This window comes from Canis lupus, chromosome 26, assembly GCF_003254725.2.
Source record: "Canis lupus dingo isolate Sandy chromosome 26, ASM325472v2, whole genome shotgun sequence".
Lineage (NCBI taxonomy): Eukaryota > Metazoa > Chordata > Mammalia > Carnivora > Canidae > Canis > Canis lupus.
The window spans coordinates 25425252-25443531 of record NC_064268.1 but is presented as its reverse complement, the minus strand read 5'-3'; the positions used below and the strand labels follow the sequence as shown (position 1 = coordinate 25443531).

The 18280-nt window shown below is 40.6% G+C and overlaps 1 long non-coding RNA gene across 1 annotated transcript; it reads right to left on the bottom strand.

Moving 5' to 3' along the window:
* Positions 1-1374: 1374 nt before the first annotated feature.
* On the bottom strand, positions 1375-18280 carry LOC125753736 (uncharacterized). The gene is made up of 3 exons (XR_007406194.1): positions 18084-18280; positions 13142-13627; positions 1375-3755 (listed from the first exon to the last, which is right to left on the bottom strand). It is a non-coding gene; the product is annotated as an uncharacterized LOC125753736 (long non-coding RNA).

The following is an 18280-nucleotide window of genomic DNA, read 5'->3' as shown; positions in this document are numbered from 1 at the left end:
GCGATGTCATTAATCACATGATATTTGTATCCACAGTGGATGAAACAAAGTGTATGTCTCCCTTCATCATCTGGGTCTCTCACTGGACCCAGCACCACTATAGTGTAGCCCCCAGGGGTACTCATCCTCGTCCTCAGGCTGGGCACTAGCAGATGGTCAAGTCAGACTTGTTCCCATGAAGGGAGCCTGAGAAATCAGTATTTATTGTTTTTATTATAAATAAATGGCCTAGACTTGGCCAATCTCTTCCTGGATCCAGTATGGATAGTGTCCTCTGCTAGAGGCATTGTTGAGAGTGACTCTCCCTCCTGGGGACATGGCCAAGAAGGCTACTGAGTCACCACAATCTGAGAATTCGTCCCTGAAATGAAAATAGACTCTTATTAGGAATGGAGAAGAAAGACAGAGGAATCCCTCCTAAGGATGCCTCTGAAATCTCTAACAGAAGAAGTGTCCAGGAGGGGGAGGTGAGGAGAGGAGTTAAGATCATGATGTGGAATTTCCACAGATTCCCTGGCCTTGAAACTTGCTCTGGTCGCTGGGATGTCTCTTTTCTATTTAAGTTTTTCTCTATATTTCAATTATCTAACACCGTGTGTAATAGGAGTACAATTTAGTCATTCAAGACTTAAATAAATCAGCCAGTGCTCGTCACAAGTGCACTCCTTAACCCCCGCACCACCTTTTATTTATTTTAAGATTTTATTTGTTTATTTATTCATGAGAGACAGAGAGAGACAGAGACAGAGACAGAGGGAGAAGCAGGCTCCATGCAGGGAACCTGATGTGGGACTCAATCCTGGGTCTCCAGGATCAGGCCCTGGTCTGAAGGTGGTGCTAAAAAGCTGAGCCACCTGGGCTGCCCTCCCCACCACCTTTTAAACCCATCCCTCCAACCGCCTTCCATTTGGTAAGCATTAGTTAGTTCTCTGGCGTTAAGGGTTTGTTTCTTGTTTTACTGTATTTTTCCCACATGATACTTTGTTTCATTTCTTAAATTCTACATGAGTGAAATTATATGATATTTGTCTTTCTCTGATTGACTTATTTCACTTAGCAGTATACTCATTAGCTCCATCCACTTCTTTGTAAATGATAATATTTCATTCTTTTTTAGGGCTGAGTAATATTCCATCATCAGATATTACATATAATGTTCCATCATATATAATATATAATATTCCTTCATGTATGTATGATATATATATTTGTATCTATACCTATATAAAACTTCTTTAACCATTTATCAGCTGGGCTTACACTATAATTTGGGTATTGTTGGAAGTGCTACTATGCAACTTTGGGTGCATGTATCCCTGTAAATTACTATTTTTGTATTCTTTGAGTAAATACCTAGGAGGGTAATTGCTGAATCATAGAGTATTTCTATTTTTAATGTATTGAGTATCCTCTAGACTGTTTTCCAAAGGAGCTCACAAGTTTTACACCCATCATAAGTGCAAGAGGGTTCCTTTTGCTCCGCATCATTGCCCACACTTGCTGTTTCCTATGTTGTGTCTGTTAGCTGTTATGATTGGTGGGAGGTCATATCTCAGTTTAACTTTTTTTTTAAGATTTCTTTATTTATTTATTCATTTATTTATTTATTTATTTAATTATTTATGATAGAGAGAGAGAGAGAGAGGCAGAGACACAGGAGGAGGGAGAAGCAGGCTCCATGCCGGGAGCCTGATGCGGGACTTGATCCCGGGACTCCAGGATCGCGCCCTACGCCAAAGGCAGGCGCTAAACCACTGAGCCACCCAGGGATCCCCTCAGTTTAACTTTGATTTGTATTTGGGGTGTTTCCTTTATCTCCTCCTCAGCTCCAGGGATGAAGGGCATGCTTGGTGATATGTTATGCAAATAGGAGCCCACAATGCCATATGATTCTGGATCCTCAGCCTAGCTAGGAGCTTCCATCCAGGGAGGAGTTCTGGGGTTGGTGAGAGCTATGGGTTTGTCCCCTGGGAGGAGACAGCTGCTGTCATCTCTCCCTCTGGCAGTGAGCACCAGGGCAGGGCCCAGGCATGTGGAACCATTTCAGTGGGTTTCAGGCCTGGCCAGCTCTGAGCAGGTGCACAGAGCCCCCTGCTGACAGCCTCAGAATCAGTCAAGATGGTGGGAACTGCGCAGAAGGAATGGAGCCCATTTTTGGTTTCAACAAATAAGCCAGAAAACAAACAAATAAGAAGTGTCACCTACTCTTGAGTCCCTCTGGAGAGCTTCCTTTCCGTCAATGACTTCTGGACCTTTTTCAGTTGCAAAATTACCATTTGGTTTGTTTTGATGATTTCTCTTTCATTTCTGCATTTCTATTTTTTCCATTTGTTTGAAGAGTGTAATTTTACACCACATGGATTTTATGATAGTTGCCTAAAACTACCTGTCCAATAATTACAGCATGTGAGTAACCTCAGTGTTGGTGTCAGTCGATTCGCCTTTCTCATTCAGGATTTTATTTTACTGGTTCTTGACATATCGTATTTTTTATTGGACCCTGGATATTATGGTTATTATATAATGAGATGCTTAGTCCTCAGTTATTTTTCTTCAAACAAATGATCCTCCTGCTGAGGTGCAGCAGCAGGTGAAGGGTGTTTGTGTCAGCTTCCAGGTGACTCAAGTGAAAATGCTTAGCATTCTGCTGCTTACTCTCTGCTGGAGAAGGTGGGGCAGTGATTGCCACTTCCCAGCTCCCATCAGGTGGGGGTGTGGGACAAGCTCTTTGGTGGGGCCTGCCAACACCATGGTGGGATGCACAGGACTGAATGGAGCTGCTTTCCTTCAGGGAGTGGATCCTCTGCTCCCCACTGCATTCCTTGTCCCCACTGACACCAGGGAGCGGAGGGTCAAATGCAGGTCCAGCTCCTTTGCTTCCTGCATCAAAGTTCAGTGATTTTATGCTCAGGGAGAGCACAGGCTCAGTTCCCCAGTGTTCAGACAGTTACCAGGAATGGGTATATGACAACAAACCAGCTTTGCCTTGTGCACTGCATTCATTCTCTCCACTGCTCAATGAGGTTCAGATGGGCTCCCCAGGACCTGCCAAAATCATGGGTGGGAAATACTGGAGTGCAAACTACCAACTAGGCCTGCCTTGTCCAGAATTGTTAATGTTCCCATGCAATGGAGGCTGAGCTATCTCCTGAGTAGCTGACACCATGGCGGGTGGGCTTTGGGGCACTGCTTGCTTCTGCCAGGAGGATAGGGACACCATGTCTCTGATGAGCAATAATGTGAACCCTGCATGAGGGCACAGTTTGGGGATTCATTAGTGTGTGCAAGTGTTGGGCAGGTTTATCCAAATATTTCCTCCATTCAGAACAAATTATCTCCATATCTTCTGACCAGAGGAGTTGCTGCTTTTGGAGTTTTCGTGTTTTTTGGTTTGATTTTCTGGATCTCAGGCTCTGGATTATTCTTGGTTGGAGGAACCTACAGCATCTTGTCTTACCTGTGGGGGACATCATACAAGAAAAAGAACCAGGGTATGCACTGTTGTGTTTCCCTCAATTTGTTTGAACTCTTCCTTCTTCCTTCTTCTACCTCCTGATGTCTTCCTATGCTTGTTTGTTGTCATGCGTTAGGACATTTCAGATGTAAGAGAGAGGACCTGGATGAATGGGAGCACTTCCTACTGTCCAGAACTGGGGATCCTCATGGTGCCTGCTCTGAATGCTTTCTTCCAGTGCTAGGATGGCGGGGATCCTGCTAAGCTGCTGTGATGGAGATGATTTATCTCGACTCTCAAGCTGTGTAATTAAAATACAAAGAACGTGATTATTATTTTTACATTATTCTATACAGGGTAATAAAAAATAAATACATTCCATAACCAAGAACTCAATGTGAGACGTTTTACAGGACGGCAGGAAACGAGCATAGCACAAATGTCTGGCTTACTGTTCTTAAATGCAGAAGAGTGGAAAGAAGAAATTTTGATTCCTTCCTTCCCTTATTGTTTGTGTGTAGGACTTTTTTCTGCAATAATTTCATATTTAGAGAAATAAATGCAAATATAAGATAGATATCTCTATATTTCACCTAGCTTTTTCTAAAGTAACATTTGTGTTCCTATGATATGTTTATAAAAACAAGTACTTGCCAGTGATCTGACCATCTTGCGAAATTGCAGAATTTATCTAGATTTCAAAATTTATTTATTTACTTATTGATTGATTGATTTACTTACTTATTTTAACAGTTTTGCCTGAAATCAATCCAAGTAACAACATTGCATTTATTTATCAGGACATATTAAAATTCTCCAATGTAGGAGTTTTCAGTCTTTCTCTGCTCTTGATTTTGGGAATTTGGAAACAGTTGGTATGCTATTTTTTTAAATGTCCCAGGATATGGGTTTATCTCATGTTTTCTTATAATTATGCTAACATTATGGATTTGGGGGAAAATAACAAGAGATGAATTGATGTTCTTAATACATCATAGGGAAGATGTGTCATACTAACATGACATATCATTGAGCATATGGATGGGGATAGTCCAAATTTGCTGATTCCTTTTCTGTTCATAATCTATCTGATGCCAGTCTACTGGATTTTGGCCATTCTGATAGGTGTGCAATGGTAGCTCATTCACGTTTCCATTTGTTTTTCCCTAATGATATGTAATATGTAACAGAATATCATACGTTTAAATTCCATCTGCCTATCTCGTTCTGTGAAATATCTGGTAACGTCTTTTTTCTAATACATTTATATTTTATTGGTGTTCAATTTGTCAACATACAGAATAACACCCAGTGCTCATCGAGTCAAGTACCCACCTCAGTGGTAACGTCTTTAACTTACTTTTTATTCAGGTTTTTTTTTCTTGTACTTTGTTTGAGAAGTTCATTGTATAGCTTTTTTCCTTCTTTCTTTCCTTTTTTCTTTCTTCCTTTTCTTTATTTATGTACCTCTATTTGTATCCTTTCTTTTATTCCTTCATATATATATATTTGTATTTTTCTATTTTTTTTTAAATTACAGCTGAACTCTGACGAAGTTTGGCAATTTATCTGAAATATATTCTGTTTCTGGTCTATTGATTTTCTCTTAGGTTTTATTTTTGTCATTATTAAGGGGAAATGGAACACATCTTCTCTTAGAGACATTTAACATCACATTTTCCAGTCAGCCAGATGATACTAAATGTGTTACCATACCAGTCATGGCACCAGCTGCTCTCCATTGGCTCCCGTGTTCCTAAAACCCCAAGTGTCTGTGTTCTGCTGCTATAATCTTTGCCTATGAAGTTAGCCAAATATACCAGTGTTTCTAATGACTTGGCAAAGAGGAAATAACTGCTCTGGAGTGACACCAGGGTTGGTAGTAAAAGTCCTTATGACGATCCCATCTGGAGGCCTAGAGAACACACAGCCTGAATCCATACATGTTGCAAACTAGCTTCCAAACAACAAGCCGTTTTATTCAGGTCCAGTGGATTGAGGACAGAACTAAGGAAGTTTGGTCTCAATTCCCCACATCTACTTGTCACCTCTACAGGGATTTCAGCATAACCTGGCACTGAGTTGTTCTCTGCCAGTGCTCAGGGTGATTACTAAACTAGGGCCATCTAAATCCAGTGTTAAAGGTGACAGGTCCCCAGAGTATCCCATAATTCCACAACTCATTACAGTTCTGCATAGGTTTCCCTTATTACCTTGTGTGTTACTGTGTTCTTCGCTCTGCTGTTTCTATATGAGTCCCCCTGTATCTGTCATTTATTGCTCACAAGTATTGATTTAAATTTTGTTGTGGGAATCATCATAGGCATTAGGATAATGAAGAGGCTAGTTAAAATGTATTTCCTATGGGGTGCCTGGGCAGTTCAGTTGTTTAGTTTTCCCACTCTTGGTTGTGGCTCTGGTCATGATCTCGGGGACCTGAACCTAGTCCTGTTCTCAGCTATCTGTTCAGCTTGGAATCTGTTAAAATTTCTCTCTCCTTTCCCTCTGCCCTTCCTGACACATTCTCTCTCTCTTGTTTGAATTATCTTTAAAAATAATATATTATAGGGATCCCTGGGTGGCGCAGCGGTTTGGTGCCTGCCTTTGGCCCAGGGCACGATCCTGGAGACCCGGGATCGAATCCCATGTCGGGCTCCCAGTGCATGGAGCCTGCTTCTCCCTCGGCCTATGTCTCTGCCCCTCTCTCTCTCTCTCTGTGTGACTATAATAAATAAATAAAAATTAAAAAAAAATAAAAAAATAAAAATAATATATTATATATTTAACATATATATTTAATGTTTACGTATTTGATGAAATATAATTACAAATATATTATATTTATATATATAGATAGATTACAAATTAGATGCAAATATGAATATCTTATTTCTCTAAGTAAAAATGAGTTACCAAGGATGAAAGAATAGCATATTCTAGTTTAGCCTCCTGAAGAAAAGCTTGAATCTGTAAGGCAACAGGAAGACTGGGGTGATGACCATCCTATGCAAATGATGGGAGCAAGGGAATACAAAAGACCTCCCTCTGCATCTGCATCCTTTCCCTCATCACTGAAAGGAGCTCCTTTTGATGAGGGAGGAGGTAAAGAGAAGAATCAGGACAGGTCAGCGAAGCTCCAGTACTCTGCTCCCTGAGGACTCACTGAGAGCATTCCTATCCTCCACTCCTCAAGGGTCTCTCACCTTAGACCCAGGTAGCAGGTAGCAATACTGGTGATTTTTTTTTAAAGTGCAAATTTGCCCAGGTATGGGATTGTCTCCTGCCTGAATATCAGTTCTGAAAATGACTCCATGGGGATTGAGGGTGAAATGTGACTGGAGAAAGTGAGTCAGAACTGAGAACTCATGAGACTCCAAGGACTCCTGTGAAACACAACACACTTCACTGAGGACACTGCCTGCTCAGTTTGAAAGAATTTGTGTATTTTCTTAAATGTCTGTCCTCACAGGACCCATGCGACAGCGCCCCCTGTTGCGCTAACATGCTTAGCCCACCATCCCCTCTGACACCACCCAACACTCCTGGCATGGTGTCCAGACTGTGCAACTGGATCATTTTAAGGTCATTGCCCAGGACAGGAGAATGAAGAGGTGCCCCCTGTCGCCTTTGGCCCTGACACTTATTCTCAAATCACTAATGGCCTCCAGACATTAAATACATGATGTATTGCATGTGCTCATATTACCAGATATTTCAGAATTATCTGACATTTAGTTGTTTCTTCCAGGTGCCTGAGGTCATTACCAGTCTATCATCATCTTGAAACAAGTAAGGGTCATAAGGTTCTCAGGGTACCAAGATGGTTCACACCTTGTAATAATTCTATATGAATTCGTCTCTTTAAAAAATTTTAAATATTTTTTAATTTATTTTATTTTATTTTTTTAAATAATAAATTAATTTTTTATTGGTGTTCAATTTGCCAACATACAGAATAACACCCAGTGCTCATCCTGTCAAGACCCCTCTCAGTGCCCATCACCCATTCACCACAGCCCCGCCCTCCTCCCCTTTCACCACCCCTACTTTGATTCCCAGAGTTAGGAGTCTTTATGTTCTGTCTCCCTTTCTGATATTTCCTACCCATTTCTTCTCCCTTCCCTTCTATTCCCTTTCACTATTATTTATATTCCCCAAATGAATGAGAACATATAATGTTTGTCCTTCTCCGATTGAGTTATTTCACTCAACATAATAAAATCCAGTTCCATCTGTGTTGAAGCAAATGGTGGGTATTTGTCATTTCTAATGGCTGAGGAATATTACATTGTATACATAAACCACATCATCTTTATCCATTCATCTTTTGATGGGCACCCAGGCTCCTTCCACAGTTTCATTATTGTGGACATTGCTCCTATAAACAGCGGGGTACAGGTGTCCTGGCGTTTCATTGCATCTGCATCTTTGGGATAAATCCCTAGCAGTGCAATTGCTGGGTCATAGGGCAGGTCTATTTTTAACTCTTTGAGCAACCTCCACACAGTTTTCCAGAGTGGCTGCACCAGTTCACATTCCCACCGACAGTGTAAGAGAGTTCCCTTTTCTCCGCATCCTCTCCAACATTTGTGGTTTCCTGCCTTGTTAATTTTCCCCATTCTCACTGGTGTGAGGTGGTATCTCATCATGGTTTTGATTTGTATTTCCCTGATGGCAAGTGATGCAGAGCATTTTCTCATGTGTGTGTTGGCCATGTCTATGTCTTCCTCTGTGAGATTTCTCTTCATGTCTATTGCCCATTTCATGATTGGATTATTTGTTTCTTTGGTGTTGAGTTTAATAAGTTCTTAATAGATCTTGGAAACTAGTCCTTTACCTGATACGTCATTTGCAAATATCTTCTCCCATTCTGTAGGTTGTCTTTTAGTTTTGTTGACTGTATCCTTTGCTGTGCAACAGCTTCTTATCCTGATGAAGTTCCAATAGTTCATTTTTGCTTTTTCTTTTGCCTTCATGCATGTATCTTGCAAGAAGTTACTGTGGCCGAGTTGAAAAAGGGTGTTGCCTGTGTTCTCCTTTAGGATTTGGATGGAATCTTGTCTCACATTTAGATCTTTCATCCATTTTGAGTTTATCTTTGTGTATGGTGAAAGAGAGTGGTCTAGTTTCATTCTTCTGTGTGTGGATGTCCAATTTTCTCAGCACCATTTATTGAAGAGGCTTTCTTCCAGTGGATAGTCTTTCCTCCTTTATCGAATATTAGTTGACCATAAAATTGAGGGTCCACTTCTGAGTTCTCTATTCTGTTCCATTGGTCTATGTGTCTGTTTTTGTGCCAGTACCACAGTCTTGATGCCCACAGCTTTGTAGTACAACATGAAATCTGGCATTATGATGCCCCCAGCTATGGTTTTCTTTTTTTAAATTCCCCTGGCTCTTCGGGGTCTTTTCTGATTCCACACAAATCTTAAAATAATTTATTGTAACTCTCTGAAGAAGGTCCATGGTATTTTGATAGGGATTGCATTAAACGTGTAAATTGCCCTGGGTAACATTGACATTTTCACAATATTAATTCTGCCAATCCATGAACATGGAATATTTTTCCATCTCTTTGTGTCTTCCTCAATTTCTTTCAGAAGTGTTCTATAGTTTTTAGGGTATAGATCCTTTACCTCTTTGGTTAGGTTTATTCCTAGGTATCTTATGCTTTTGTGTGCAATTGTAAATGGGATTGACTCCTTAATTTCTCTTCCTTCTGTTTCATTGTTAGTGTATAGAGATGCCACTGACTTCTGGGCATTGATTTTGTATCCTGCCATGCTGCCAAATTGCTGTATGAGTTCTAGCAATCTTGGGGTGGAGGCTTTTGGGTTTTCTATGTAGAGTATCATGTTGGTGAAGAGGGAGAGTTTGACTTCTTTGTCAATTTGAATGCCTTTAATGTCTTTTTGTTGTTTGATTGCCGAGGCTAGGACTTCCAGTACTGGGTTGAATAGCGGTGGTGAGAGTGTACATCCCTGTCTTGTTCCTGATCTTAGTGGAAAGGCTCACTGGGAGCCTTTCCCCTAAGATTAGTCTTTTTTTGTATATATTTTTTAAGGGAGTTTGATTTGCCAGCATATACAATAATGACAATTGCTCATCCCGTTAAGTGCCTCCCTCAGTGCCAGTTACCCAGTCACCCCAACCCCCCGTCCACCTCCCTTTCCACTACCCCTTGTTTGTTTCCCAGAGTTAGAAGTCTCTCATGTTCTGTCTTTCATCTGAATGTTGTTGTGGTGGTGTTTTTTTGTTGTTGTTGTTGCTGTTGTTCTTGTTTCCTATATATTTTCCTGTCAGCGCATAGCTCTCAGTGCTAAGGCTTTTCAACCTATATTTCATGACCATATAATGTCACCAGGCAAAATGTGTCTCCCACTCCTACTGACTTTTCTGAGTTCAAAATTTCCCTTGAATGTTAGCCAGAAATTCTAATTTGTTTGTCTATCTCATATGCTTAGCATTTTTTAGGCTCATTCTGTAAATTACTCAGCATGATGATTCCTATCAAGAGAACATTACTCTAAATGGACCTCTCCTCACTTCTGAGGGGTTCTTTGACCTTCCCTGCACTCAAACTCTCATGGTCCTGCACTCTATGTACATTGGATCCTAGCCTAGATGTTTTGTTCAAATATCCATGGAATTCACTGGAATTGTGTGTCTAAGATCTGAGTCCAATGAACAGCTGTTGTCCAACAACTTACCTAACAGGGAACAAGAGGAGATGACCAGGAGACATTGAGGGATTAAACCAGGGGCAGCGCCCAATGACAGGATGGTACCAAGTGTGAAGATGTATTTGGATCGTGGTGTTTGTAGGTGCACTATACTAAGATATCCAGTCCATTGTCACTGTGTCCTTTTATTTATTTATTTATTTATTTATTTATTTATTTATCTATTATAAATTTATTTTTATTGGTGTTCAATTTGCCAACATATAGAATAACACCCAGTGCTCATCCCATCAAGTGTCCCCCTCAGTGGTCATCACCCAGTCACCCCACCCCCCGCCTACCTCCCTTTCTACCACCCTAGTTCATTTCCCAGAGTTAGGAGTCTCTCATGTTCTGTCTCCATTTCTGATATATCACACTCAATTTTTCTCCTTTCCCCTTTATTCTCTTTCACTATTTTTTATATTCTCCAAAAGAGTGAGACCACATAATGTTTGTCCTTCCCCAATTGACTTATTTCACTCAGCATAATACCCTCCAGTTCCATCCCTGTCAAAGCAAATGGTAGGTATTTGTCATTTCTAATAGCTGTGTAATATTCCTTTGCATACATAGACCACATCTTCTTTATCCATTCATCTTTCAATGGGCACTGAGGCTCCTTCCACAGTTTCGCTATTGTGGACATTGCTTCTCGAAACATCGGGGTGCAGGTGTCCTGGGATTTCACTGCATCTGTATCGTTGGGGTAAATCCCCAGCAGTGAAACTGCTGGGTCTTGGGCAGATCTATTTTTAACTCTTTGAGGAACCTCCACACAGTTTTTCAGAGTGGCTGCACCAGTTCACATTTCCACCAACAGTGCAAGAGGGTTCCCTTTTCTCCGCATCCTCTCCAACATTTGTTGTTTCCTCTCTTGTTAATTTTCCCCATTCTCACTGGTGTGAGGTGATATCTCATTGTGGTTTTGATTTTTGTTTCCCTGATGTCCAGTGATGCGGAGCATTTTCTCATGTGCTTGTTGGCCATGTCTATGTCTTCCTCGGTGAGATTTCTGTTCATGTCTTTTGCCCATTTCATGATTGGATTGTTTCTTTCTTTGCTCCTGAGTTTAATAAATTCTTTATAGATCTTGACAAAATACAGCATCTATTCCTTTCACTTATTTAAATCTTTTAATTTTTGATAATCTTTGTAGTTTCAGTTTACAAGTTTTTTTCCCCTACTGGTTATATTCCCTCCTAAATGTTTTATTCTTTTTAATGCTATCCTAAATGGAATTGTTTATTAGTATCTTTTTTGGGCTTCTTCATTTTTGATATAGACAAAACTACCTGATTGTTATAGGTTATTACCACTTGAACTCTTGTAGGAGGTACTAGATAGATCCCATTGAGGGTTGATGATATAGTTTGTTCCCTATTTCAGAAGAGTATGAACAAGTAATGAAGCAGGAAAGAATATGAGAAGGAGTTCTGCATCCATGACCTTAAAACAAGCAATCTCATATGATTGACTGTATGCACAGGAGAAAATAGATGACTAAATAGAATGTGTGCTGCCTCCACCTCTTATGGGGAAAATAGAAAACCTCTTTTCCAGGTTGAGATACACCTGATTTGTGTTTTCCAGAAACTATGGAATCAATTGTGAAACATGTATTTTACAAGGACCAAAAATCTTCTGATTAATGCAGATGAAAGGGTGAAGAAGGAGATGCCCTCTGTGTACCTGATCCAGTGAATGTGACTGGATGGAGAGGAGAAATATGCTTCCAGCTCTTTGCTTCCTCAGGATGTGGCCCCTGTGAGGGGACACCGACCTCCCTACAAGCAGCCTTTCTCTGCTGGTTCACCAGCTCCCACTCTCTCCTTCAGCTACTAACATCTCCACCATGTCCTCACTGGACCATGATTCCCATTTTCTGAGAACAATGACATCTGGGGAATACCCCTCAAGCTTTTCTACACACCTCAGACTGTTGGATTATTTGAAGGTAGAGATAAAAAGCATATTTCACTCCAATTAGGCATCTTTTTTTCTATTTATGCTGGAATCGTGCAGTGAGTAACCTATAAGTTTCTCGTTATAAATTATTTCCTGCATAGTTATACCTTATTTTTTGATTCATATGTTCCTCTGCTGAAACTTTTTCCATTACAAATCAAGAAGTTGCAGAAATTATTCAGTATTGAGTCTCTAGAGTGAGAGCCAGATATTCATAAGGTACATAATTTTCATATAATTGGTAGTATCTGAACTGTATATAAATATCTAAAATACATAGGTATAGATGGGATATGACATATGAATAACAAAAAGGTCAGATTGTGAAAATAAGGGTAATTCATGTTGAGGAGGATGGGGACCATCTAAGTGATTCTTTAGGGAAGGATGTTGTCAAAGTTCAGCAGTCCTCCCCTGAGATGTGTGGGTCTGCCCCACCTCTGAACTCTCCAAGTGAGGAAGGATCTGAATGAGGATTCTTGGGAAGATACATGGACCTTCAACAAAACTAAGGTTCCCTTGCGAAGATGCATCTTTGCTATATGAGGTAGTGGCCTATTCCCATACATCTACTCCACATGTTTGGTCGTCTCTACTTCTGGTCTTAGACAAAGGCAAGTATAAGAAGGAGAAATTGGAGAAAGAATTATTAAATTCTGTCATAGAGAAACGTGGTGCAGGCATAGGAGCACAAATTTTGAAGATGCTCAGAAGAGGAGCGAAGTTTAAGCAAAAAGTGCAGGGTGAGGGAGGACCATGTAAGGTAAAGGGAATGGACCTCCTCTGCCTGGATCATTGTAGGTTTCCAGGCACAGAGCACCTGCCCCTCCACAGCTGTCTGAGGAACCTGCAGGATGTCCTGGAGTGAATGGCTGGGAGCATGTGGATGCTGGATGGATATAGTGCACCTGGGAGAAGACTGATTTTTACACAACTCAGGCTACTGTCAGGTCAGAGAAGTCCCTGTGAAGTTAACAACTTCTCATCTGCCACTCACCTTAGTTTTCTGATTTGAGGGACCTCCTCCTCACTCCTCTCAGGACACCCCCAGTTCTTCTTCCCATCACAAGGATTCTGTCCATAGTTGCCCTCTCTGACATTTGGTCACCAGAACAGGGACCTTATTCATGCTGACTGTGTAGTTCTTGGTTCTCATGTGTGCAGAGTAGAAATAGGTGGGAGTTCTGGAATCCCACGTGGTGTGGAGGTGGCATGGTGGGCACCACGTCCTATAAGTGAATGCAGGATCTTTTCTCTGAGCTACACCTGGGTAGCAAGTGGTTTTCTTATGTGCATTTTAGGTCGCAATTGGGCACTAAATCATGAAGGAAATATGACAGCACAGCCTCCTAGGCACCACCATGAGATCTGGGGACAGTCTTGCTCCTTCTTCCCTTTTGCTCTTGTGAATGGAGTCACTCATGACATATGTGGTCTCCTTCCCGATGACTGTTCCCTACATCATTCTGGACTGGTGATGGCTCTAGTCACAGAAAGAAGGAAGAGATTATGTATATTTCCATATGGGTTGGGAAAAAGCCATCATTTGATTTCACCAGGGGGTTATAGAGTCACAGCACAGAAGACACTCTAATGGGTAGATTCACCACTCCATATCCCACTGGAGCAGGTTCAGGCCTTTCTGACATGTGAAGAAGGTTGGCATCAGTCATTCTTTCTTGTCAATCTCAATTGCCCAGAGCCCCCTGGTGTTCACACTATGGTGACCTGTATTTAAATCTCGATGGTGCTACACAGTCAGGCTTTTCAATGACAAATAAGATAAACCTCTTGAGAACTTTTATTTTTTATTTATTTTTGTGTTTTTTAATTTTTTTGTTTTATATATATGGGTTTGATTTGTCAACAGATAGAATAACACCTAGTGCTCATATCCACTATTTGCTTCAACATGGATGGAACTGGAGGGTATTATGCTCAGTGAAGTAAGTCAATCAGAGAAGAACAAACATTATATGGTCTCATTCATTTGGGGAATATAAAATATAGTGAAAAGGAATAAAGGGAAAAGGAGAGAAATGAGTGGGAAATATCAGTGAGGGTGACAGAACATGAGAGACAACTAACTCTGGGAAATGAACAAGCGGTGCTGGAAAGGGAGGTGGGCAGGGGGTTGGGGTGACTGGGTGACAGGCACTGAGTGGGACTCTTGAGAACTTTTAAACAAAAATATATGATACTCAAATATGGAAATAAGTAATGGTATGTGGACAAAAATAAATAATGAAAAAATTGGATTAATAATAAATAACAGATACACTTAATTAAGAATAATAAAATCGTCCAAAAATGCTTAAATAGACCAATTTCTTTGGAACAAATACACAATATTATTAGGAACTCTTCCTCAAAAAGGCTTAAGGTACCATGAGTTTCAAAAGAGAAACTCATGAAGAAACAACCATTCAAAATCTTTGGGATACAGCAAAAGCAATCCTAAGAGGGAAACACATCGGAATATAAGCATCTCTCAATAATTTGCAAAAACCAAACTATACAAGGTAATGTCACACATAAAGGAAAGGAGAAGAACAGCAAAAAAGCCTACACCAAGCAGAAGATTCAAGCAGAACTCAATGAAATAGATACCAGAAAACCTGTAGAACAGATCAACAAAACCAGGAGTTGGTTCTTTGAAAGAATTAATAAGAGAGATAAACCAATAGTCAGCCTTATTAAAAAGAAGAGAGAAATGACTCAAATAAAATCATGAATGAAAGAGGAGGGATCACAACCAAAACCAAGGAAATACAAACAATTTTAAAAACATATTATGAGCAGCTATAAGCCAAAAAATTAGGAAGTCTAGAAGAAGTGGATGCATTTCTGGAGAACCACAAATTAACATAACTGTAAAGGAAATAACAAACAAAAAACCTGAACAGGCCAAGAACCAGGGAGGAAATTGAAGCAGTCATCAAAAATGTCCCAAGACACAAAAGTCCAGGGTCATATGGCTTCCCATAGGAATTCTATCATTTAAAGAAGAAATAATGCCTTTTCTACTAAAGCTGTTCCACAGAATAGAAAGGGATGGCATACTTCCAAACTTGTTTTATGAAGCCAGCATCGCCTCAGTTCCAACACCAGACAAATACCCCACCAAAAAGGAAACTATAGACCAATATCCTTGATGAACAGAAATGCAAAAATTCTCAACAAATACCTTAACAATAATTAAGATTATTCATCATGACCAAGTGGGATTTATCCTGGGTTTCAAAGTTGTTTCAACACTCATAAATCAATCAATGATTACATCATATCAACAAGAGAAAAAAGAAAAACCATATACTCCTCTCAATAAATGCAGAGAAAGCATTTGACAAAATACAGCATCCATTTCTGATCAAAACTCTTCAGAGTGTAGGGATAGAGGGAACATTCCTCAGCACATTAAAAGCCATCTATGAAAAGCCCACAGCAAATATTATTCTCAATGGGGAAGCACTGGGAGCCTTTCCCCTAAGATCAGGAACAAGACAGGGATGTCCACTCTCATCACTGCTATTCAACATAGTACTAAAAGTTCCAGCTTCAGCAATTAGGCAACAAAAAGAAATAAAAGGTATTCAAATTAGCAAAGAAGAAGTCAAACTCTCCCTCTTCATGATACTGGATTTAGAAACCCCAAACACTCCACCCCAAGATTGCTAGAACGCATACAGCAATTTGGTAGCATGGCAGAATACAAAATCAATGTCCAGAAGTCAGTGGCATTTCTAAACACTAACAATGAGCCTGAAGAATGAGGAATTAAGGAGTCAATCCCATTTATAATTGCACCCAAAAACATAAGAAACCTAGGAATAAACCTAACCAAAGAGGTAACGGATCTACACCCAAAAACTACAGAACACTTCTGGAAGAAATGGAGGAAGACACAAAGAGATGGAAAAATATTCCATGCTCATGGATTGGAAGAATTAATATTGTGAAAATGTCAATGGCAATTTACACGTTCAAAGCAATTGCTAGCAAGGTACCATGGACTTTCTTCAGAGAGCTGGAACAAATAATCTTAAGATTTGTGTGGAATCAGAAAAGACCCCAAATAGCCTGGTGAATATTGAAAAAGAAAACCGGAGCTAAAGCATCACAGTGTCAGATTTCAAGTTGTACTACGAAGCTGTGGTCATCAAGGCAGAGTGGTACCGGCACAAAAAAAAAGACATATGGATCAATGGAACCTAATAGGGAACCCAGAAATGGGCCCTGAACTCTATGGTCAACTAATATTCGAGAAAGCAGCAAAGACTTGAAAAGGATACTGGAAAAAGGACAGTCTCTTCAATAAATGGTACTGGGAAAATTGGAAATCCACAAGCAGAAGAATGAAATTAGACCACACTCTTACACCACACACTAAGATAAACTCAAAATGGATGAAAGATCTTAATGTGACACAAGATTCCATCAAAATTCTAGAGGATGACACAGGCAACAACCGTTTTGAACTTGGCCACAGCAACTTCTTGCAAGATACATCCATGAAGGCAAGTGAAACTAAAGCAAAAATCAGCTTTTGAGACTTAATCAGGATAAAAAGCTTCTGCACAACAAAAGAAACAGTCAACAAAACTAAAAGACAAACTAATGAATGGGAGAAGAGATTTGCAAGGACATATCAGATAACTGTCTAGTATCCAAAACCTATAAAGAACTTTTAAACTCAACAGCAAAGAAATAAACAATCCAATCAGGAAACAGGCAAAAGACATGAACAGAAATATCACAGAGGAAGACATAGACATGGCCAACACGCACATGAGAAAATGCTCCACATCACTTGCCATCATGGAAATACAAATCAAAACCACCATGAGATACCACCTCACACCAGTGAGAATGGGGAAAATTAACAAGGCAGGAAACCACAAATGTTGGAGAGGATGTGGAGAAAGGGGAACCCTCTTGCACTGTAGGTGGGAACGTGAACTGGTGCAGCCACTCTGGAAAACTGTGTGGAGGTTCCGTAAGGAGTTAAAAATAGATCTGCCCCACTACCCAGCAGTTGCACTGTTGGGGATCTACTCCCCAGATACAGATGCAGTGAAACACTGGGACACCTGCACCCTGATGTTTCTAGCAGCAATGTCCACAATAGCCAAACTGTGGAAGGAGCCTCGGTGTCCATCGAAAGATGAATGGTTAAAGAAGCTGTGGTCTATGTATACAATGGAATATTCCTCTGCCATTTGAAATGACACATACCCACCCTTTGTTTTGACATGGATGGAACTGGAGGGTATTATGCTGAGTGAAATAAGTCAATCGGAGTAGGACAAAAACATTATATGGTCTCATTCATTTGGGGAATATAAAAATTAATGAAAGAATGAAGGGGAAAGGAGAGAAAATGAGTGAAAATATCAGTGAGGGTGACAAAACATGAGAGACTCCTAACTCTGGGAAACAAGCATGGGGTAGTGGAAAGCGAGGTGGGTGGGGGTTTGGGGTGACTGGGTGATGGGCACTGTTGGGGACACCTGATGGGATGAGCACTGGGTGTTATGCTATATGTTGGCACATTGAACTCCAGTAAAAAATAATAAAGGATTGTATATTGCAAGTTAACATGGAACCATTTAGGAAACATGACAACATAGCCTCCTAAGGGCCACCATGGAGACTGGGGATACTGAGCCTTAGTCACTCTTTCTCTTCATTTTCTTAAAGGTTTTATTTGTTTATTCATGTCAGACACACAGAGAGAGGCAGAGGTATAGGCAGAGGGAAAAGCAGGCTCCCTGTGGGGAGTCTGATTTGAGACTTAATCCCAGGATCAGTATCATGCCCTGAACTAAAGCCAGACACTCAACCACAGAGCCACCCAGGCATCCCTTTTCTCCATCATTCTTGAGAATAGAATCATTCCTGCAAATACATTGCTGCCACTCCCCGTGTCCCCCACCTACCTCTAGGTGGGTGATGGTTATGGTCACAAGGTGAAGGAAGATATGACCCGTGTTCCTCTTTGACTGAGGGAGGACATGCATCCATGCAGCTTCTCCATGTGACTGGAGGGGTCACAGTGCAGGAGAATCACACATGGGTGGGGGTCATTGCTCCCAGTCCCATTGGAGGAGGCTCAGGGTCCTGAGAGGCAGATGGG